A 25,712-nucleotide genomic window follows, 5' to 3' on the forward strand; every position below is an offset into this window, starting at 1 on the left:
GACCAGCTTGCCTTGATCCCAGGCTAAGCAGAGTGACTCCAAGAGTCAGTTGACTTATTGGTTAAATTAAACATTCCAAGGTTCTTTGCCCCAGATTATCATGAGAAAGATGCTGATTCTAAACATGTTGTTGCCTTTTACAGGGAAATGGCCTTGACTCTTGATAATTACAGCATTTTGCTGTAAATAAAGTATGCAGTGCGCTCATCCTCCCTAAGAAAATCTAAATGCAAGTTAGTTTACTTTTCATGCTCTTCTATCATAGCACATAGAAGGCGGTATAGGGTATTTAAGTTTTTATTTTATTCTCATTGTTCTCAACGTGCATTTGTGCTGTTTTAACCATATTATGTGTGGTTATTTTGATGAGAGTCTTTTTCTTAGCACACCTTGTGCCTATACGAATAAAGAGAATGAAAAAAGTTTCTTTCTAAGCACCACGGTGTTCTTGGATCCCTATTTAAGGACTGTTAGTAACCCAAATGCATTGATGCCACTTTAACTATGTATTGAGTTGAGCTCTGCAGGACTACAAAAACACGTCTTGCTAATTTGTTTTTCACTGTGCAAGGCCTGTCTCTCTCATAGGTTAACACAAAGGCTGCCTTTAAATATCCTTAAAGCGCAAATTCTCTTTGAGAGCAGATAAAAATTTGGAGTTTAGGGTCTCTGAGTTCACAATTTAAAAATACATTTTTTAGGGAAGTTGGTTTTTAGACTGTTAGCTTGAAAATGACACTTTTAGAAAGTAGGCATTTTCTTGCTTAATCCATTCTGTGACTCTGCCTGTTTGTGGATTCCCCGTCTGGGTCAGTTTGACAGTTGGGCTGTTCACACCTTTCTTCTACACAGTGACACACAGGGGGCTGGGGTGTAGCCTGCATATATTGATTAGCCATCTGAGCTGGAGGGGAGGGGAGGAGTGGTCACTCACACCTGAAATGACTGTGGCTGCCCTCACACAATGCCGTCTCCGACCCCCTGGTGAGTGTCTGGGGCCTGGCCTGGACAAGGAAGGATCTTGCAAACACTTGAGACTTTGCTTTGAAGTTTGCCAACTTCAAAGGCAGAACTGGGTATATATAAGAAGAAGACCCAAAACCCCAGACTTTTAGAATCTTTCTGGAATCAAGAGAAACCTCTGCCCAGGAGAAGAGCTGAAGAGCTGAAGGAGGAGTACTGTCCCTTTGCTGTGTTGCTTTGCTGGACTGGCCTGCAGTGGCTGCTTCTGCCTGAAAAGAGTGCAAAGGGTAAACTTTGCTTTGTGTCCTGCTTGAGAAAATTCTCCAAGGGCTTGGAGTAGAGCTTGCCTCCTGTTGGAAGTCTCAGGGACACCAAAGACTTCAGTTTTCTCGACCTGCAGCACTGGGAACTGTGTGTTTTGTGCTGTTCAAGAGGAGAAACCACTGCGACGCCGACAACGATGCTGCTGGCCTGTACCGTGACCTGCCGACGCCACACGGAGTAGCATTGCCCCACTTTGCACCGTGACCCTGGTCTCCCCAACGCCATAATCGGAAGCCTTCACCGAGCCGCTGCTCACCCCACGACCAGTAAGCCCCGCACTCCAGCATCACACCGCAGCCTGGGCATCCCCGACAACGCCGCTCCTGCTGACACCGGCGCCGCTGCCTGCACCGTGGCTTGTGGACACTGCTTGTGAGGTACACGAAGCACAGTCCCATCCCGCAGCCGCGGTCCACCGATGCCAGCACCATTGACTCCTGTGTCGTCACCAGGCATCCTGCCTGCACTGTGGCCTGTGGACACCGCTCGTGAGGATCACAAAGCACCATCCCATCCCGCACCGCTGGCTTGGGCCTACCAACAACAGCGCTTCAGCAACGACGATGCCACTGCCTGCACTGTGACCTGTGGACACCGCACGTCACATCGTCCCGTTTCGCACTGCAGCCCTGACCCCACCCATACCGGCGCACCTGACTTCATCAGCCTGGAGTTCGATCTGCAATGCATGTGACCTAAAGGGCCCAACGACTCCTGCACCGACTCCGGAACTGACACCGCAACATCAGTGACGCCGCTCTCCATAGCTCACCACGAGAATCACGACGCCCTGCAAATCCAAGGTACTGTTTGCGGGTCTTCCCTACACCTTAGCTGGCCCGCAACGCCATGGCCGGCCTGAACTTTTGGTTTTGCTGATCACGACTTCAAGGAACTGTAGTTTTGAGTAAATCTTGCAGAATTCATATTTTTCTTACTGTATGTTGGATTTTTATCATATTTGGTCTTGTTTTATATAGATAAATATTGGCTATTTTTCTAAAACTCGTGTGCTGTCCTTTTGTAGTGTTTTCACTTATTACTGTGTGTTATGTGCAAATGCTTTACACATTGCTTCTAAGATAAGCCTGACTGGTCGTGCCAAGCTACCAAGGGGGTGAGCGGGGGTTATCTGAGCGGGTATCTCCCTTATCATGACTAGAGTGAGGGTCCCTACTTGGACAGGGTGCAAACCGACTGCCAACTAGAGACCCCATTTCTAACAGCGGTAATATGGTGGAAAGTACTACCAACAGGCTGGGGGTACTTTCCACCATATTATGACAATGTACCACACCGACCGCAATGGCGGTAATGGCTGCCGGGCTGTAGATATCAACCTCCAGCCCGGCGGCCTTCACTGTACCGCCTGTGGGATAATGACCTCGCCTTCCGCCATGGTTTTCGTGGCTTCCTTACTGCCACAAAAACCATGGCGGTAGGCACTATCAGTGACAGGGAATCCCTTCCATGTCACTGATAGAGGTTTTCCCCACCCCCCTCCCCATATTCCCCCACCACCACCTTCCTCTCCAAAACCCCTTCATTCACACCCCTCCCTGTAACACACGCATACACACACCCATACCCACATTCATCCACGCATGCATACATCCATTCACACACACATCCGCATACACCTTCATACATACACACAGACACGCATTCACACAACACAACATACACGCACTTACATATACACACACATTTGACACAGAACACACACCGCATACATGCATGCACAAGCATTCACACACACCCCCACCCCCACACACAACACCCTCAGACCCTTCCCCTGTCAGAGCACCCACTTACCTAGGTTTAGGGGGGTCCTCCGGCAGGAGACGGGATGGGGCACTGCTGCCAGCAGCAGCATGCACCAGCAGAACACTTGCCCGTACGTGTTATTGGTCATAATATGGCTGGCGGCAGTCTACTGACATGGTGCTGCTGCTGGCAGCAGTGCCACCTTACCGCCATCCGCCAGTTTGGCCACAGCCGGATTTCCGCCATCCTTCTGGCAGAAATCTGGCTGTGGTCATAATACGGCGGCTGGCTGGTAGCCGCGGCAACAGTCTTTTGGCGGCCGTCGCTGCGGTGGTAGGCGGTTTTTACTGCCAATGTTGTAATGAGGTCCTATGTTTGGTATTAGTTTGTGCACATTTTAAAAAGCTGTTCAAACTGTGTACACGGCAGTATGTTTTCTGTTAGTTTTAAATGTAGACAAAATGCTGGGTAGTTTATGTTTTTCTGTTCTCCTAGATGGTGACTCTGCCAATGCCGTTCTTAATGGCAACATGCATATGACTGAAGGGGCGTTAGCTAGATAATATTGGGATTGTCAGTCAGATAGCTGTCCTTTTTGGAAGGGGTGTGTGCACACTGATTATACAAAAAGGTCCTTGAACTCTTTATTTTTGTTGCTGCGCTTTTGCATTCTGAACACACCCATCCCATTCTGTTTCCTTGTTCTCTACATGCTTCTCCTTCCTTTCTATCATCTCCTCATCTGCTGTCTATGTTTAGCTCTCTCCGCTCTCCTGTTACCTTCCTCTCTACAAATTCCTGACTCCTCTAATCAGCCCTCCTCTTTTTCTCCTGCTCTGTCCTGTATTCTTCTGTCATCAATCCAACGTTTTGCTTTCAATTTCTCTCTGCTCACCAAAATCCTTCCTGTAGTCATCACTCATTGTAATATGCGCGCACTCGCCTCACCATCTTTCTTCCAACCTTTCTCCACTTATAATTAGTTCCTCTCCTGCCCCTCACTTTCTAGCACTCTTCTCTCTTTGCCCTCTCTTTCTTGCAACCAATTCCTGATCCCTTATATATTCCTGCACTCTTCTTTCGACCCCTTTTCTTTTTTTGCACAATGTAGAATGTCCAACTACAAGAGGTCCTTCATCACCACTCCACATCAAACCACCCAACTTTACAAGCTCTACAACTCTAAAAAATAAACTCCTTCACGTCACTTTCTCCATGTAATAGCTCCCACTTCCAAATTAACCACAACGGACTGCTGCTCCATATCAGAAGGCAACACCACACTATTACCCATTTATGCAACCCAGAAGCTATACCTCATACATTCTGTCAATTTAGTCAAACCACACCTCTTGTTTACACCATGACCACTATGCACTACACTTCAACACTTCAATAAACTCTGCATCTCACTGTACAACATCACATCACCAATGCACACCACACAAACCAGAACACCTTCACTGATAGCCTATTAACCAAAACACCAAATGACCTACCCACTGCATTTCAAACTAACCTCATCCCTGTGCACCTACATTAGTACACTATAATAAACACTTCACAAAACACACCTAAACACAACCATCAAGTGACTACTGAGAGAATCATGCACAAATAAAGTAACATTGTACAATTCACACACCTGCTCTCTTAACTTGATTGACCACCACAACTGTAAGATATATAGTAAATCAGCAACCACATGTAGCAACTGTCACGCCGAAAGAGCCTTATACCCAGAACCCACATCTAGCCATTTTAACACAACATTCTAATGTGCATGCGAAATACACCACACTTGTATCATTCTAAAATTGAGCAGCCGTTAAATACACTTTAACATGGGCACCTTAGATGTCCTCTAGCATAATCATCTCATCGTAGCACAAACCCTCTCACCATACCATTTTACATGCCTAAAGTATGCTACACCCCACAAAAAATCCTTAACCCACTACCAAACTGCAACTCTTCCTAAATACCAGCCACACTCCCAATACTTAATATACAACAACATCATTAAATGCTTCCAAACTACTTCTCATCAAGACCCACGCAACACGTGGCATACCACACACAAACTCCTCCTGTTCCTACACACTAATTATATCAAATGTGTTGGAGCTGGCTCACCCCCAGATTTTTGCTTTCCATTACTCTACCTGTGTTGGCTGGCATTGACACTCTGTGCACTTTTCCCTGCTTATCAGAAGTAACATGCTTGTGCTTTCTCTCTAAAACATGGTACAGTTGGCATCTATCAGCTTGGTACTTTTAATTTACATGTAAGCCTTTGGAAACTGGTACTACATGACCCAGGGTCTGGTACTACATGTACACAGTGTCTGTAAACTAAATGCTCTTGTGCCACCCACTACAGTGGCCCTTTAAAGCATGTCTCAAGCCTGCCACTGGAACCTATACTGTAGTTTTAAACTGCCACTTCAACCTTGCAAAATAAACATTTTGCCACGCCTAAATTTCCTTTTTCATAGTTATAAGTAACCCAAAGATAAGCCCTAAGGACTCAAATGGCAGGGTGCATTGGATTTAAAAAGTTAGACATGTGTAGTTAAGTTTCGAATTTCCTGGCAGTGAAAAACTCCTACAGTTGTTCTTCACTGTTGCAAGGCCTATCTCTCCCAGTGATTAACACTGGGTTACCTTAATACATTTAATAATAGTTAACTTTAGGTTGGGAACAGATAGATGCATGCTGTTTACCCTCAAATGATTTGTATTTTAGAATCCTCTTTAATGGCAAAGTCAGATTTTAAGTTACAACTCTAAAAGAGACATTTTAAAAAGTTGGTAGTTTATTGTCCCAACCAACGGTGCCTTCTGCCAGTGTCCTGGGTCACATGACTGTGAAAGCTCTTCTGGTGGGGGCCGTGTATTCCAGACAGTGAGACAAATGGGACAGTGTGGACAAGATGTGCCATCCTGGCAGAATGACAGGGGAAGGGACAGCAGCCCCACATACACTTCAAAGGGCTTTGTCTAGAGCACATAAGCACATACAAATGGACCTGGCACTAGCCCTGCGATGCCTTTTGTCACCCCACAGAGTTTGGAGCCTTGACCAGAGAAAGGAGAAGAACATACCAGAAACAGTGTTGGGGTAGGTCAGGGAATTCCCCACACAAAGCATGGCACCATGGATAAATATTGAACTTCCAGTTACTCATCAAAAAACTCCTGGACCTGTGTAAGATTCAGTAGAAAAACTGCCCTGTTGCCAAAAGACTTCCCTTATGCTGCCTTGCTGTCTGAAGAAGGAAGTCTGGACCAGCTTGCCTTGATCCCAGGCTAAGCAGAGTGACTCCAAGAGTCAGTTGACTTATTGGTTAAATTAAACATTCCAAGGTTCTTTGCCCCAGATTATCATGAGAAAGATGCTGATTCTAAACATGTTGTTGCCTTTTACAGGGAAATGGCCTTGACTCTTGATAATTACAGCATTTTGCTGTAAATAAAGTATGCAGTGCGCTCATCCTCCCTAAGAAAATCTAAATGCAAGTTAGTTTACTTTTCATGCTCTTCTATCATAGCACATAGAAGGCGGTATAGGGTATTTAAGTTTTTATTTTATTCTCATTGTTCTCAACGTGCATTTGTGCTGTTTTACCCATATTATGTGTGGTTATTTTGATGAGAGTCTTTTTCTTAGCACACCTTGTGCCTATACGAATAAAGAGAATGAAAAAAGTTTCTTTCTAAGCACCACGGTGTTCTTGGATCCCTATTTAAGGACTGTTAGTAACCCAAATGCATTGATGCCACTTTAACTATGTATTGAGTTGAGCTCTGCAGGACTACAAAAACGCGTCTTGCTAATTTGTTTTTCACTGTGCAAGGCCTGTCTCTCTCATAGGTTAACACAAAGGCTGCCTTTAAATATCCTTAAAGCGCAAATTCTCTTTGAGAGCAGATAAAAATTTGGAGTTTAGGGTCTCTGAGTTCACAATTTAAAAATACATTTTTTAGGGAAGTTGGTTTTTAGACTGTTAGCTTGAAAATGACACTTTTAGAAAGTAGGCATTTTCTTGCTTAATCCATTCTGTGACTCTGCCTGTTTGTGGATTCCCCGTCTGGGTCAGTTTGACAGTTGGGCTGTTCACACCTTTCTTCTACACAGTGACACACAGGGGGCTGGGGTGTAGCCTGCATATATTGATTAGCCATCTGAGCTGGAGGGGAGGGGAGGAGTGGTCACTCACACCTGAAATGACTGTGGCTGCCCTCACACAATGCCGTCTCCGACCCCCTGGTGAGTGTCTGGGGCCTGGCCTGGACAAGGAAGGATCTTGCAAACACTTGAGACTTTGCTTTGAAGTTTGCCAACTTCAAAGGCAGAACTGGGTATATATAAGAAGAAGACCCAAAACCCCAGACTTTTAGAATCTTTCTGGAATCAAGAGAAACCTCTGCCCAGGAGAAGAGCTGAAGAGCTGAAGGAGGAGTACTGTCCCTTTGCTGTGTTGCTTTGCTGGAATGGCCTGCAGTGGCTGCTTCTGCCTGAAAAGAGTGCAAAGGGTAAACTTTGCTTTGTGTCCTGCTTGAGAAAATTCTCCAAGGGCTTGGAGTAGAGCTTGCCTCCTGTTGGAAGTCTCAGGGACACCAAAGACTTCAGTTTTCTCGACCTGCAGCACTGGGAACTGTGTGTTTTGTGCTGTTCAAGAGGAGAAACCACTGCGACGCCGACAACGATGCTGCTGGCCTGTACCGTGACCTGCCGACGCCACACGGAGTAGCATTGCCCCACTTTGCACCGTGACCCTGGTCTCCCCAACGCCATAATCGGAAGCCTTCACCGAGCCGCTGCTCACCACACGACCAGTAAGCCCCGCACTCCAGCATCACACCGCAGCCTGGGCATCCCCGACAACGCCGCTCCTGCTGACACCGGCGCCGCTGCCTGCACCGTGGCTTGTGGACACTGCTTGTGAGGTACACGAAGCACAGTCCCATCCCGCAGCCGCGGTCCACCGATGCCAGCACCATTGACTCCTGTGTCGTCACCAGGCATCCTGCCTGCACTGTGGCCTGTGGACACCGCTCGTGAGGATCACAAAGCACCATCCCATCCCGCACCGCTGGCTTGGGCCTACCAACAACAGCGCTTCAGCAACGACGATGCCACTGCCTGCACTGTGACCTGTGGACACCGCACGTCACATCGTCCCGCTTCGCACTGCAGCCCTGACCCCACCCATACCGGCGCACCTGACTTCATCAGCCTGGAGTTCGATCTGCAATGCATGTGACCTAAAGGGCCCAACGACTCCTGCACCGACTCCGGAACTGACACCGCAACATCAGTGACGCCGCTCTCCATAGCTCACCACGAGAATCACGACGCCCTGCAAATCCAAGGTACTGTTTGCGGGTCTTCCCTACACCTTAGCTGGCCGGCAACGCCATGGCCGGCCTGAACTTTTGGTTTTGCTGATCACGACTTCAAGGAACTGTAGTTTTGAGTAAATCTTGCAGAATTCATATTTTTCTTACTGTATGTTGGATTTTTATCATATTTGGTCTTGTTTTATATAGATAAATATTGGCTATTTTTCTAAAACTCGTGTGCTGTCCTTTTGTAGTGTTTTCACTTATTACTGTGTGTTATGTGCAAATGCTTTACACATTGCTTCTAAGATAAGCCTGACTGGTCGTGCCAAGCTACCAAGGGGGTGAGCGGGGGTTATCTGAGCGGGTATCTCCCTTATCATGACTAGAGTGAGGGTCCCTACTTGGACAGGGTGCAAACCGACTGCCAACTAGAGACCCCATTTCTAACAGCGGTAATATGGTGGAAAGTACTACCAACAGGCTGGGGGTACTTTCCACCATATTATGACAATGTACCACACCGACCGCAATGGCGGTAATGGGCCGGGCTGTAGATATCAACCTCCAGCCCGGCGGCCTTCACTGTACCGCCTGTGGGATAATGACCTCGCCTACCGCCATGGTTTTCGTGGCTTCCTTACTGCCACAAAAACCATGGCGGTAGGCACTATCAGTGACAGGGAATCCCTTCCATGTCACTGATAGAGGTTTTCCCCACCCCCCTCCCCAGATTCCCCCACCACCACCTTCCTCTCCAAAACCCCTTCATTCACACCCCTCCCTGTAACACATGCATACACATACCCATACCCACATTCATCCACGCATGCATACATCCATTCACACACACATCCGCATACACCTTCATACATACACACAGACACGCATTCACACAACACAACATACACGCACTTACATATACACACACATTTGACACAGAACACACACCGCATACATGCATGCACAAGCATTCACACACACCCCCACCCCCACCCCACACACAACACCCCCAGACCCTTCCCCTGTCATAGCACCCACTTACCTAGGTTTAGGGGGGTCCTCCGGCAGGAGACGGGATGGGGCACTGCTGCCAGAAGCAGCATGCACCAGCAGAACACTTGCCCGTACGTGTTATTGGTCATAATATGGCTGGCGACAGTCTACTGACATGGTGCTGCTGCTGGCAGCAGTGCCACCTTACCGCCATCCGCCAGTTTGGCCACAGCCGGATTTCCGCCATCCTTCTGGCAGAAATCTGGCAGTGGTCATAATACGGCGGCTGGCTGGTAGCCGCGGCAACAGTCTTTTGGCGGCCGTCGCTGCGGTGGTAGGCGGTTTTTACTGCCAATGTTGTAATGAGGTCCTATGTTTGGTATTAATTTGTGCACATTTTATAAAGCTGTTCAAACTGTGTACACGGCAGTATGTTTTCTGTTAGTTTTAAATGTAGACAAAATGCTGGGTAGTTTATGTTTTTCTGTTCTCCTAGATGGTGACTCTGCCAATGCCGTTCTTAATGGCAACATGCATATGACTGAAGGGGCTTCAGCTAGATAATATTGGGATTGTCAGTCAGATAGCTGTCCTTTTTGGAAGGGGTGTGTGCACACTGATTATACAAAAAGGTCCTTGAACTCTTTATTTTTGTTGCTGCTCTTTTGCATTCTGAACACACCCATCCCATTCTGTTTCCTTGTTCTCTACATGCTTCTCCTTCCTTTCTATCATCTCCTCATCTGCTGTCTATGTTTAGCTCTCTCCGCTCTCCTGTTACCTTCCTCTCTACAAATTCCTGACTCCTCTAATCAGCCCTCCTCTTTTTCTCCTGCTCTGTCCTGTATTCTTCTGTCATCAATCCAACGTTTTGCTTTCAATTTCTCTCTGCTCACCAAAATCCTTCCTGTAGTCATCACTCATTGTAATATGCGCGCACTCGCCTCACCATCTTTCTTCCAACCTTTCTCCACTTGCAATTAGTTCCTCTCCTGCCCCTCACTTTCTAGCACTCTTCTCTCTTTGCCCTCTCTTTCTTGCAACCAATTCCTGATCCCTTATATATTCCTGCACTCTTCTTTCGACCCCTTTTCTTTTTTTGCACAATGTAGAATGTCCAACTACAAGAGGTCCTTCATCACCACTCCACATCAAACCACCCAACTTTACAAGCTCTACAACTCTAAAAAATAAACTCCTTCATGTCACTTTCTCCATGTAATAGCTCCCACTTCCAAATTAACCACAACGGACTGCTGCTCCATATCAGAAGGCAACACCACACTATTACCCATTTATGCAACCCAGAAGCTATACCTCATACATTCTGTCAATTTAGTCAAACCACACCTCTTGTTTACACCATGACCACTATGCACTACACTTCAACACTTCAATAAACTCTGCATCTCACTGTACAACATCACATCACCAATGCACACCACACAAACCAGAACACCTTCACTGATAGCCTATTAACCAAAACACCAAATGACCTACCCACTGCATTTCAAACTAACCTCATCCCTGTGCACCTACATTAGTACACTATAATAAACACTTCACAAATCACACCTAAACACAACCATCAAGTGACTACTGAGAGAATCATGCACAAATAAAGTAACATTGTACAATTCACACACCTGCTCTCTTAACTTGATTGACCACCAAAACTGTAAGATATATGGTAAATCAGCAACCACATGTAGCAACTGTCACGCCGAAAGAGCCTTATACCCAGAACCCACATCTATCCATTTTAACACAACATTCTAATGGGCATGCGAAATACACCACACTTGTATCATTCTAAAATTGAGCAGCCGTTAAATACACTTTAACATGGGCACCTTAGACGTCCTCTACCATAATCATCTCATCGTAGCACAAACCCTCTCACCATACCATTTTACATGCCTAAAGTATGCTACACCCCACAAAAAATCCTTAACCCACTACCAAACTGCAACTCTTCCTAAATACCAGCCACACTCCCAATACTTAATATACAACAACATCATTAAATGCTTCCAAACTACTTCTCATCAAGACCCACGCAACACGTGGCATACCACACACAAACTCCTCCTGTTCCTACACACTAATTATATCAAATGTGTTGGAGCTGGCTCACCCCCAGATTTTTGCTTTCCATTACTCTACCTGTGTTGGCTGGCATTGACACTCTGTGCACTTTTCCCTGCTTATCAGAAGTAACATGCTTGTGCTTTCTCTCTAAAACCTGGTACAGTTGGCATCTATAAGCTTGGTACTTTTAATTTACATGTAAGCCTTTGGAAACTGGTACTACATGACCCAGGGTCTGGTACTACATGTACACAGTGTCTGTAAACTAAATGCTCTTGTGCCACCCACTACAGTGGCCCTTTAAAGCATGTCTCAAGCCTGCCACTGGAACCTATACTGTAGTTTTAAACTGCCACTTCAACCTTGCAAAATAAACATTTTGCCACGCCTAAATTTCCTTTTTCATAGTTATAAGTAACCCAAAGATAAGCCCTAAGGACTCAAATGTCAGGGTGCATTGGATTTAAAAAGTTAGACATGTGTAGTTAAGTTTCGAATTTCCTGGCAGTGAAAAACTCCTACAGTTGTTCTTCACTGTTGCAAGGCCTATCTCTCCCAGTGATTAACACTGGGTTACCTTAATACATTTAATAATAGTTAACTTTAGGTTGGGAACAGATAGATGCATGCTGTTTACCCTCAAATGATTTGTATTTTAAAATCCTCTTTAATGGCAAAGTCAGATTTTAAGTTACAACTCTAAAAGAGACATTTTAAAAAGTTGGTAGTTTATTGTCCCAACCAACGGTGCCTTCTGCCAGTGTCCTGGGTCACATGACTGTGAAAGCTCTTCTGGTGGGGGCCGTGTATTCCAGACAGTGAGACAAATGGGACAGTGTGGACAAGATGTGCCATCCTGGCAGAATGACAGGGGAAGGGACAGCAGCCCCACGTACACTTCAAAGGGCTTTGTCTAGAGCACATAAGCACATACAAATGGACCTGGCACTAGCCCTGCGATGCCTTTTGTCACCCCACAGAATTTGGAGCCTTGACCAGAGAAAGGAGAAGAACATACCAGAAACAGTGTTGGGGTAGGTCAGGGAATTCCCCACACAAAGCATGGCACCATGTATAAATATTGAACTTCCAGTTACTCATCAAAAAACTCCTGGACCTGTGTAAGATTCAGTAGAAAAACTGCCCTGTTGCCAAAAGACTTCCCTTATGCTGCCTTGCTGTCTGAAGAAGGAAGTCTGGACCAGCTTGCCTTGATCCAAGGCTAAGCAGAGTGACTCCAAGAGTCAGTTGACTTATTGGTTAAATTAAACATTCCAAGGTTCTTTGCCCCAGATTATCATGAGAAAGATGCTGATTCTAAACATGTTGTTGCCTTTTACAGGGAAATGGCCTCGACTCTTGATAATTACAGCATTTTGCTGTAAATAAAGTATGCAGTGCGCTCATCCTCCCTAAGAAAATCTAAATGCAAGTTAGTTTACTTTTCATGCTCTTCTATCATAGCACATAGAAGGCGGTATAGGGTATTTAAGTTTTTATTTTATTCTCATTGTTCTCAACGTGCATTTGTGCTGTTTTAACCATATTATGTGTGGTTATTTTGATGAGAGTCTTTTTCTTAGCACACCTTGTGCCTATACGAATAAAGAGAATGAAAAAAGTTTGTTTCTGAGCACCACGGTGTTCTTGGATCCCTATTTAAGGACTGTTAGTAACCCAAATGCATTGATGCCACTTTAACTATGTATTGAGTTGAGCTCTGCAGGGCTACAAAAACGCGTCTTGCAAATTTGTTTTTCACTGTGCAAGGCCTGTCTCTCTCATAGGTTAACACAAAGGCTGCCTTTAAATATCCTTAAAGCGCAAATTCTCTTTGAGAGCAGATAAAATTTGGAGTTTAGGGTCTCTGAGTTCACAATTTAAAAATACCTTTTTTAGGGAAGTTGGTTTTTAGACTGTTAGCTTGAAAATAACACTTTTAGAAAGTAGGCATTTTCTTGCTTAATCCATTCTGTGACTCTGCCTGTTTGTGGATTCCCCGTCTGGGTCAGTTTGACAGTTGGGCTGTTCACACCTTTCTTCTAGACAGTGACACACAGGGGGCTGGGGTGTAGCCTGCATATATTGATTAGCCATCTGAGCTGGAGGGGAGGGGAGGAGTGGTCACTCACACCTGAAAGGACTGTGGCTGCCCTCACACAATGCCGTCTCCGACCCCCTGGTGAGTGTCTGGGGCCTGGCCTGGACAAGGAAGGATCTTGCAAACACTTGAGACTTTGCTTTGAAGTTTGCCAACTTCAAAGGCAGAACTGGGTATATATAAGAAGAAGACCCAAAACCCCAGACTTTTAGAATCTTTCTGGAATCAAGAGAAACCTCTGCCCAGGAGAAGAGCTGAAGAGCTGAAGGAGGAGTACTGTCCCTTTGCTGTGTTGCTTTGCTGGACTGGCCTGCAGTGGCTGCTTCTGCCTAAAAAGAGTGCAAAGGGTAAACTTTGCTTTGTGTCCTGCTTGAGAAAATTCTCCAAGGGCTTGGAGTAGAGCTTGCCTCCTGTTGGAAGTCTCAGGGACACCAAAGACTTCAGTTTCCTCGACCTGCAGCACTGGGAACTGTGTGTTTTGTGCTGTTCAAGAGGAGAAACCACTGCGACGCCGACAACGATGCCGCTGGCCTGTACCGTGACCTGCCGACGCCACACGGAGTAGCATTGCCCCACTTTGCACCGTGACCCTGGTCTCCCCAACGCCATCATCGGAAGCCTTCACCGAGCCGCTGCTCACCCCACGACCAGTAAGCCCCGCACTCCAGCATCACACCGCAGCCTGGGCATCCCCGACAACGCCGCTCCTGCTGACAACGGCGCCGCTGCCTGCACCGTGGCTTGTGGACACTGCTTGTGAGGTACACGAAGCACAGTCCCATCCCGCAGCCGCGGTCCACCGATGCCAGCACCATTGACTCCTGTGTCATCACCAGGCATCCTGCCTGCACTGTGGCCTGTGGACACCGCTCGTGAGGATCACGAAGCACCATCCCATCCCGCACCGCTGGCTTGGGCCTACCAACAACAGCGCTTCAGCAACGACGATGCCACTGCCTGCACTGTGACCTGTGGACACCGCACGTCACATCGTCCCGCTTCGCACTGCAGCCCTGACCCCACCCATACCGGCGCACCTGACTTCATCAGCCTGGAGTTCGATCTGCAATGCATGTGACCTAAAGGGCCCAACGACTCCTGCACTGACTCCGGAACTGACACCGCAACATCAGTGACGCCGCTCTCCGTAGCTCACCACGAGAATCACGACGCCCTGCAAATCCAAGGTACTGTTTGCGGGTCTTCCCTACACCTTAGCCGGCCCGCAACGCCATGGCCGGCCTGAACTTTTAGTTTTGTTGATCACGACTTCAAGGAACTGTAGTTTTGAGTAAATCTTGCAGAATTCATATTTTTCTTACTGTATGTTGGATTTGTATCATATTTGGTCTTGTTTTATATAGATAAATATTGGCTATTTTTCTAAAACTCGTGTGGTGTCCTTTTGTAGTGTTTTCACTTATTACTGTGTGTTATGTGCAAATGCTTTACACATTGCTTCTAAGATAAGCCTGACTGGTCGTGCCAAGCTACCAAGGGGGTGAGCGGGGGTTATCTGAGCGGGTATCTCCCTTATCATGACTAGAGTGAGGGTCCCTACTTGGACAGGGTGCAAACCGACTGCCAACTAGAGACCCCATTTCTAACAGCGGTAATATGGTGGAAAGTACTACCAACAGGCTGGGGGTACTTTCCACCATATTATGACAATGTACCACACCGACCGCAATGGCGGTAATGGCTGCCGGGCTGTAGATATCAACCTCCAGCCCGGCGGCCTTCACTGTACCTCCTGTGGGATAATGACCTCGCCTACCGCCATGGTTTTCGTGGCTTCCTTACTGCCACAAAAACCATGGCGGTAGGCACTATCAGTGACAGGGAATCCCTTCCATGTCACTGATAGAGGTTTTCCCCACCCCACTCCCCAGATTCCCCCACCACCACCTTCCTCTCCAAAACCCCTTCATTCACACCCCTCCCTGTAACACACGCATACACACACCCATACCCACATTCATCCACGCATGCATACATCCATTCACACACACATCCGCATACACCTTCATACATACACACAGACACGCATTCACACAACACAACATACACGCACTTACATATACACACACATTTGACACAGAACACACACCGCATACATGCATGCACAAGCATTCACACACACCCCCACCCCCACACACAACACCCTCAGACCCTTCCCCTGTCAGAGCACCCACTTTCCTAGGTTTAGGGGAGTCCTCCGGCAGGAGACGGGATGGGGCACTGCTGCCAGCAGCAGCATGCACCAGCAGAACACTTGCCCGTACGTGTTATTGGTCATAATATGGCTGGCGGCAGTCTACTGACATGGCGCTGCTGCTGGCAGCAGTGCCACCTTACCGCTATCCGCCAGTTTGGCCACAGACAGATTTCTGCTATCCTTCTGGCAGAAATCTGGCTGTGGTCATAATACGGCGGCTGGCTGGTAGCCGCGGCAACAGTCTTTTGGTGGCCGTCGCTGCGGTGGTAGGCGGTTTTTACTGCCAATGTTGTAATGAGGTCCTATGTTTGGTATTAGTTTGTGCACATTTTATAAAGCTGTTCAAACTGTGTACACGGCAGTATGTTTTCTGTTAGTTTTAAATGTAGACAAAATGCTGGGTAGTTTATGTTTTTCTGTTCTCCTAGATGGTGACTCTGCCAATGCCGTTCTTAATGGCAACATGCATATGACTGAAGGGGCGTCAGCTAGATAATATTGGGATTGTCAGTCAGATAGCTGTCCGTTTTGGAAGGGGTGTGTGCACACTGATTATACAAAAAGGTCCTTGAACTCTTTATTTTTGTTGCTGCTCTTTTGCATTCTGAACACACCCATCCCATTCTGTTTCCTTGTTCTCTACATGCTTCTCCTTCCTTTCTATCATCTCCTCATCTGCTGTCTATGTTTAGCTCTCTCCGCTCTCCTGTTACCTTCCTCTCTACAAATTCCTGACTCCTCTAATCAGCCCTCCTCTTTTTCTCCTGCTCTGTCCTGTATTCTTCTGTCATCAATCAAACGTTTTGCTTTCAATTTCTCTCTGCTCACCAAAATCCTTCCTGTAGTCATCACTCATTGTAATATGCGCGCACTCGCCTCACCATCTTTCTTCCAACCTTTCTCCACTTGCAATTAGTTCCTCTCCTGCCCCTCACTTTCTAGCACTCTTCTCTCTTTGCCCTCTCTTTCTTGCAACCAATTCCTGATCCCTTATATATTCCTGCACTCTTCTTTCGACCCCTTTTCTTTTTTTGCACAATGTAGAATGTCCAACTACAAGAGGTCCTTCATCACCACTCCACATCAAACCACCCAACTTTACAAGCTCTACAACTCTAAAAAATAAACTCCTTCACGTCACTTTCTCCATGTAATAGCTCCCACTTCCAAATTAACCACAACGGACTGCTGCTCCATATCAGAAGGCAACACCACACTATTACCCATTTATGCAACCCAGAAGCTATACCTCATACATTCTGTCAATTTAGTCAAACCACACCTCTTGTTTACACCATGACCACTATGCACTACACTTCAACACTTCAATAAACTCTGCATCTCACTGTACAACATCACATCACCAATGCACACCACACAAACCAGAACACCTTCACTGATAGCCTATTAACCAAAACACCAAATGACCTACCCACTGCATTTCAAACTAACCTCATCCCTGTGCACCTACATTAGTACACTATAATAAACACTTCACAAAACACACCTAAACACAAACATCAAGTGACTACTGAGAGAATCATGCACAAATAAAGTAACAATGTACAATTCACACACCTGCTCTCTTAACTTGATTGACCACCAAAACTGTAAGATATATGGTAAATCAGCAACCACATGTAGCAACTGTCACGCCGAAAGAGCCTTATACCCAGAACCCACATCTATCCATTTTAACACAACATTCTAATGTGCATGCGAAATACACCACACTTGTATCATTCTAAAATTGAGCAGCCGTTAAATACACTTTAACATGGGCACCTTAGATGTCCTCTAGCATAATCATCTCATCGTAGCACAAACCCTCTCACCATACCATTTTACATGCCTAAAGTATGCTACACCCCACAAAAAATCATTAACCCACTACCAAACTGCAACTCTTCCTAAATACCAGCCACACTCCCAATACTTAATATACAACAACATCATTAAATGCTTCCAAACTACTTCTCATCAAGACCCACGCAACACGTGTCATACCACACACAAACTCCTCCTGTTCCTACACACTAATTATATCAAATGTGTTGGAGCTGGCTCACCCCCAGATTTTTGCTTTCCATTACTCTACCTGTGTTGGCTGGCATTGACACTCTGTGCACTTTTCCCTGCTTATCAGAAGTAACATGCTTGTGCTTTCTCTCTAAAACATGGTACAGTTGGCATCTATCAGCTTGGTACTTTTAATTTACATGTAAGCCTTTGGAAACTGGTACTACATGACCCAGGGTCTGGTACTACATGTACACAGTGTCTGTAAACTAAATGCTCTTGTGCCACCCACTACAGTGGCCCTTTAAAGCATGTCTCAAGCCTGCCACTGGAACCTATACTGTAGTTTTAAACTGCCACTTCAACCTTGCAAAATAAACATTTTGCCACGCCTAAATTTCCTTTTTCATAGTTATAAGTAACCCAAAGATAAGCCCTAAGGACTCAAATGGCAGGGTGCATTGGATTTAAAAAGTTAGACATGTGTAGTTAAGTTTCGAATTTCCTGGCAGTGAAAAACTCCTACAGTTGTTCTTCACTGTTGCAAGGCCTATCTCTCCCAGTGATTAACACTGGGTTACCTTAATACATTTAATAATAGTTAACTTTAGGTTGGGAACAAATAGATACATGCTGTTTACCCTCAAATGATTTGTATTTTAAAATCTTCTTTAATGGCAAAGTCAGATTTTAAGTTACAACTCTTAAAGAACATTTTAAAAAGTTGGTAGTTTATTGTCCCAACCAACGGTGCCTTCTGCCAGTGTCCTGGGTCACATGACTGTGAAAGCTCTTCTAGTGGGGGCCGTGTATTCCAGACAGTGTGACAAATGAGACAGTGTGGACAAGATGTGCCATCCTGGCAGAATGACAGGGGAAGGGACAGCAGCCCCACGTACACTTCAAAGGGCTTTGTCTAGAGCACATAAGCACATACAAATGGACCTGGCACTAGCCCTGCAATGCCTTTTGTCACCCCACAGAGTTTGGAGCCTTGACCAGAGAAAGGAGAAGAACATACCAGAAACAGTGTTGGGGTAGGTCAGGGAATTCCCCACACAAAGCATGGCACCATGTATAAATATTGAACTTCCAGTTACTCATCAAAAAACTCCTGGACCTGTGTAAGATTCAGTAGAAAAACTGCCCTGTTGCCAAAAGACTTCCCTTATGCTGCCTTGCTGTCTGAAGAAGGAAGTCTGGACCAGCTTGCCTTGATCCCAGGCTAAGCAGAGTGACTCCAAGAGTCAGTTGACTTATTGGTTAAATTAAACATTCCAAGGTTCTTTGCCCCAGATTATCATGAGAAAGATGCTGATTCTAAACATGTTGTTGCCTTTTACAGGGAAATGGCCTTGACTCTTGATAATTACAGCATTTTGCTGTAAATAAAGTATGCAGTGCGCTCATCCTCCCTAAGAAAATCTAAATGCAAGTTAGTTTACTTTTCATGCTCTTCTATCATAGCACATAGAAGGCGGTATAGGGTATTTAAGTTTTTATTTTATTCTCATTGTTCTCAACGTGCATTTGTGCTGTTTTAACCATATTATGTGTGGTTATTTTGATGAGAGTCTTTTTCTTAGCACACCTTGTGCCTATACGAATAAAGAGAATGAAAAAAGTTTGTTTCTGAGCACCACAGTGTTCTTGGATCCCTATTTAAGGACTGTTAGTAACCCAAATGCATTGATGCCACTTTAACTATGTATTGAGTTGAGCTCTGCAGGGCTACAAAAACGCGTCTTGCAAATTTGTTTTTCACTGTGCAAGGCCTGTCTCTCTCATAGGTTAACACAAAGGCTGCCTTTAAATATCCTTAAAGCGAAAATTCTCTTTGAGAGCAGATAAAAATTTGGAGTTTAGGGTCTCTGAGTTCACAATTTAAAAATACATTTTTTAGGGAAGTTGGTTTTTAGACTGTTAGCTTGAAAATACCACTTTTAGAAAGTAGGCATTTTCTTGCTTAATCCAATCTGTGACTCTGCCTGTTTGTGGATTCCACGTCTGGGTCAGTTTGACAGTTGGGCTGTTCACACCTTTCTTCTAGACAGTGACACATAGGGGGCTGGGGTGTAGCCTGCATATATTGATTAGCCATCTGAGCTGGAGGGGAGTGGAGGAGTGGTCACTCACACCTGACTGTGGCTGCCCTCACACAATGCCGTCTCCGACCCCCTGGTGACTGTCTGGGGCCTGGCCTGGACAAGGAAGGATCTTGCAAACACTTGAGACTTTGCTTTGAAGTTTGCCAACTTCAAAGGCAGAACTGGGTATATATAAGAAGAAGACCCAAAACCCCAGACTTTTAGAATCTTTCTGGAATCAAGAGAAACCTCTGCCCAGGAGAAGAGCTGAAGAGCTGAAGGAGGAGTACTGTCCCTTTGCTGTGTTGCTTTGCTGGACTGGCCTGCAGTGGCTGCTTCTGCCTGAAAAGAGTGCAAAGGGTAAACTTTGCTTTGTGTCCTGCTTGAGAAAATTCTCCAAGGGCTTGGAGTAGAGCTTGCCTCCTGTTGGAAGTCTCAGGGACACCAAAGACTTCAGTTTCCTCGACCTGCAGCACTGGGAACTGTGTGTTTTGTGCTGTTCAAGAGGAGAAACCACTGCGACGCCGACAACGATGCCGCTGGCCTGTACCGTGACCTGCCGACGCCACACGGAGTAGCATTGCCCCACTTTGCACCGTGACCCTGGTCTCCCCAACGCCATCATCGGAAGCCTTCACCGAGCCGCTGCTCACCCCACGACCAGTAGGCCCCACACTCCAGCATCACACCGCAGCCTGGGCATCCCCGACAACGCCGCTCCTGCTGACACCGGTGCCGCTGCCTGCACCGTGGCTTGTGGACACTGCTTGTGAGGTACACGAAGCACAGTCCCATCCCGCAGCCGCGGTCCACCGATGCCAGCACCATTGACTCCTGTGTCGTCACCAGGCATCCTGCCTGCACTGTGGCCTGTGGACACCGCTCGTGAGGATCACGAAGCACCATCCCATCCCGCACCGCTGGCTTGGGCCTACCAACAACAGCGCTTCAGCAACGACGATGCCACTGCCTGCACTGTGACCTGTGGACACCGCACGTCACATCGTCCCGCTTCGCACTGCAGCCCTGACCCCACCCATACCGGCGCACCTGACTTCATCAGCCTGGAGTTCGATCTGCAATGCATGTGACCTAAAGGGCCCAACGACTCCTGCACCGACTCCGGAACTGACACCGCAACATCAGTGACGCCGCTCTCCGTAGCTCACCATGAGAATCACGACGCCCTGCAAATCCAAGGTACTGTTTGCGGGTCTTCCCTACACCTTAGCTGGCCCGCAACGCCATGGCCGGCCTGAACTTTTGGTTTTCTTGATCACGACTTCAAGGAACTGTAGTTTTGAGTAAATCTGGCAGAATTCATATTTTTCTTACTGTATGTTGGATTTTTATCATATTTGGTCTTGTTTTATATAGATAAATATTGGCTATTTTTCTAAAACTGGTGTGGTGTCCTTTTGTAGTGTTTTCACTTATTACTGTGTGTTATGTGCAAATGCTTTACACATTGCTTCTAAGATAAGCCTGACTGGTCGTGCCAAGCTACCAAGGGGGTGAGCGGGGGTTATCTGAGCGGGTATCTCCCTTATCATGACTAGAGTGAGGGTCCCTACTTGGACAGGGTGCAAACCGACTGCCAACTAGAGACCCCATTTCTAACAGCGGTCATATGGTGGAAAGTACTACCAACAGGCTGGGGGTACTTTCCACCATATTATGACAATGTACCACACCGACCGCAATGGCGGTAATGGCTGCCGGGCTGTAGATATCAACCTCCAGCCCGGCGGCCTTCACTGTACCGCCTGTGGGATAATGACCTCGCCTACCGCCATGGTTTTCGTGGCTTCCTTACTGCCACAAAAACCATGGCGGTAGGCACTATCAGTGACAGGGAATCCCTTCCATGTCACTGATAGAGGTTTTCCCCACCCCACTCCCCAGATTCCCCCACCACCACCTTCCTCTCCAAAACCCCTTCATTCACACCCCTCCCTGTAACACACGCATACACACACCCATACCCACATTCTTCCACGCATGCATACATCCATTCACACACACATCCGCATACACCTTCATACATACACACAGACACGCATTCACACAACACAACATACATGCACTTACATATACACACACATTTGACACAGAACACACACCCTGCATGCACAAGCATTCACACACACCCCCACCCCCACACACAACACCCTCAGACCCTTCCCCTGTCAGAGCACCCACTTACCTAGGTTTAGGGGGGTCCTCCGGCAGGAGACGGGATGGGGCACTGCTGCCAGCAGCAGCATGCACCAGCAGAACACTTGCCCGTACGTGTTATTGGTCATAATATGGCTGGCGGCAGTCTACTGACATGGCGCTGCTGCTGGCAGCAGTGCCACCTTACCGCCATCCGCCAGTTTGGCCACAGCCGGATTTCCGCTATCCTTCTGGCAGAAATCTGGCTGTGGTCATAATACGGCGGCTGGCTGGTAGCCGCGGCAACAGTCTTTTGGCGGCCGTCGCTGCGGTGGTAGGCGGTTTTTACTGCCAATGTTGTAATGAGGTCCTATGTTTGGTATTAGTTTGTGCACATTTTATAAAGCTGTTCAAACTGTGTACACGGCAGTATGTTTTCTGTTAGTTTTAAATGTAGACAAAATGCTGGGTAGTTTATGTTTTTCTGTTCTCCTAGATGGTGACTCTGCCAATGCCGTTCTTAATGGCAACATGCATATGACTGGAGGGGCGTCAGCTAGATAATATTGGGATTGTCAGTCAGATAGCTGTCCTTTTTGGAAGGGGTGTGTGCACACTGATTATACAAAAAGGTCCTTGAACTCTTTATTTTTGTTGCTGCTCTTTTGCATTCTGAACACACCCATTCCATTCTGTTTCCTTGTTCTCTACATGCTTCTCCTTCCTTTCTATCATCTCCTCATCTGCTGTCTATGTTTAGCTCTCTCCGCTCTCCTGTTACCTTCCTCTCTACAAATTCCTGACTCCTCTAATCAGCCCTCCTCTTTTTCTCCTGCTCTGTCCTGTATTCTTCTGTCATCAATCCAACGTTTTGCTTTCAATTTCTCTCTGCTCACCAAAATCCTTCCTGTAGTCATCACTCATTGTAATATGCGCGCACTCGCCTCACCATCTTTCTTCCAACCTTTCTCCACTTGCAATTAGTTCCTCTCCTGCCCCTCACTTTCTAGCACTCTTCTCTCTTTGCCCTCTCTTTCTTGCAACCAATTCCTGATCCCTTATATATTCCTGCACTCTTCTTTCGACCCCTTTTCTTTTTTTGCACAATGTAGAATGTCCAACTACAAGAGGTCCTTCATCACCACTCCATATCAAACCACCCAACTTTACAAGCTCTACAACTCTAAAAAATAAACTCCTTCACGTCACTTTCTCCATGTAATAGCTCCCACTTCCAAATTAACCACAACGGACTGCTGCTCCATATCAGAAGGCAACACCACACTATTACCCATTTATGCAACCCAGAAGCTATACCTCATACATTCTGTCAATTTAGTCAAACCACACCTCTTGTTTACACCATGACGACTATGCACTACACTTCAACACTTCAATAAACTCTGCATCTCACTGTACAACATCACATCACCAATGCACACCACACAAACCAGAACACCTTCACTGATAGCCTATTAACCAAAACACCAAATGACCTACCCACTGCATTTCAAACTAACCTCATCCCTGTGCACCTACATTAGTACACTATAATAAACACTTCACAAAACACACCTAAACACAAACATCAAGTGACTACTGAGAGAATCATGCACAAATAAAGTAACATTGTACAATTCACACACCTGCTCTCTTAACTTGATTGACCACCAAAACTGTAAGATATATAGTAAATCAGCAACCACATGTAGCAACTGTCACGCCGAAAGAGCCTTATACCCAGAACCCACATCTAGCCATTTTAACACAACATTCTAATGTGCATGCGAAATACACCACACTTGTATCATTCTAAAATTGAGCAGCCGTTAAATACACTTTAACATGGGCACCTTAGATGTCCTCTAGCATAATCATCTCATCGTAGCACAAACCCTCTCACCATACCATTTTACATGCCTAAAGTATGCTACACCCCACAAAAAATCCTTAACCCACTACCAAACTGCAATTCTTCCTAAATACCAGCCACACTCCCAATACTTAATATACAACAACATCATTAAATGCTTCCAAACTACTTCTCATCAAGACCCACGCAACACGTGGCATACCACACACAAACTCCTCCTGTTCCTAAACACTAATTATATCAAATGTGTTGGAGCTGGCTCACCCCCAGATTTTTGCTTTCCATTACTCTACCTGTGTTGGCTGGCATTGACACTCTGTGCACTTTTCCCTGCTTATCAGAAGTAACATGCTTGTGCTTTCTCTCTAAAACATGGTACAGTTGGCATCTATAAGCTTGGTACTTTTAATTTACATGTAAGCCTTTGGAAACTGGTACTACATGACCCAGGGTCTGGTACTACATGTACACAGTGTCTGTAAACTAAATGCTCTTGTGCCACCCACTACAGTGGCCCTTTAAAGCATGTCTCAAGCCTGCCACTGGAACCTATACTGTAGTTTTAAACTGCCACTTCAACCTTGCAAAATAAACATTTTGCCATGCCTAAATTTCCTTTTTCATAGTTATAAGTAACCCAAAGATAAGCCCTAAGGACTCAAATGGCATTGGATTTAAAAAGTTAGACATGTGTAGTTAAGTTTCGAATTTCCTGGCAGTGAAAAACTCCTACAGTTGTTCTTCACTGTTGCAAGGCCTATCTCTCCCAGTGATTAACACTGGGTTACCTTAATACATTTAATAATAGTTAACTTTAGGTTGGGAACAGATAGATGCATGCTGTTTACCCTCAAATGATTTGTATTTTAAAATCCTCTTTAATGGCAAAGTCAGATTTTAAGTTACAACTCTAAAAGAGACATTTTAAAAAGTTGGTAGTTTATTGTCCCAACCAACTGTGCCTTCTGCCAGTGTCCTGGGTCACATGACTGTGAAAGCTCTTCTGGTGGGGGCTGTGTATTCCAGACAGTGAGACAAATGGGACAGTGTGGACAAGATGTGCCATCCTGGCAGAATGACAGGGGAAGGGACAGCAGCCCCACGTACACTTCAAAGGGCTTTGTCTAGAGCACATAAGCACATACAAATGGACCTGGCACTAGCCCTGCGATGCCTTTTGTCACCCCACAGAGTTTGGAGCCTTGACCAGAGAAAGGAGAAGAACATACCAGAAACAGTGTTGGGGTAGGTCAGGGAATTCCCCACACAAAGCATGGCACCATGTATAAATATTGAACTTCCAGTTACTCATCAAAAGACTCCTGGACCTGTGTAAGATTCAGTAGAAAAACTGCCCTGTTGCCAAAAGACTTCCCTTATGCTGCCTTGCTGTCTGAAGAAGGAAGTCTGGACCAGCTTGCCTTGATCCCAGGCTAAGCAGAGTGACTCCAAGAGTTAGTTGACTTATTGGTTAAATTAAACATTCCAAGGTTCTTCGCCCCAGATTATCATGAGAAAGATGCTGATTCTAAACATGTTGTTGCCTTTTACAGGGAAATGGCCTCGACTCTTGATAATTACAGCATTTTGCTGTAAATAAAGTATGCAGTGCGCTCATCCTCCCTAAGAAAATCTAAATGTAAGTTAGTTTACTTTTCATGCTCTTCTATCATAGCACATAGAAGGCGGTATAGGGTATTTAAGTTTTTATTTTATTCTCATTGTTCTCAACGTGCATTTGTGCTGTTTTAACCATATTATGTGTGG

The sequence above is a fragment of the Pleurodeles waltl genome, chromosome 10 (genome assembly GCF_031143425.1).
Source record: "Pleurodeles waltl isolate 20211129_DDA chromosome 10, aPleWal1.hap1.20221129, whole genome shotgun sequence".
Taxonomy (NCBI): Eukaryota; Metazoa; Chordata; class Amphibia; order Caudata; family Salamandridae; genus Pleurodeles; species Pleurodeles waltl.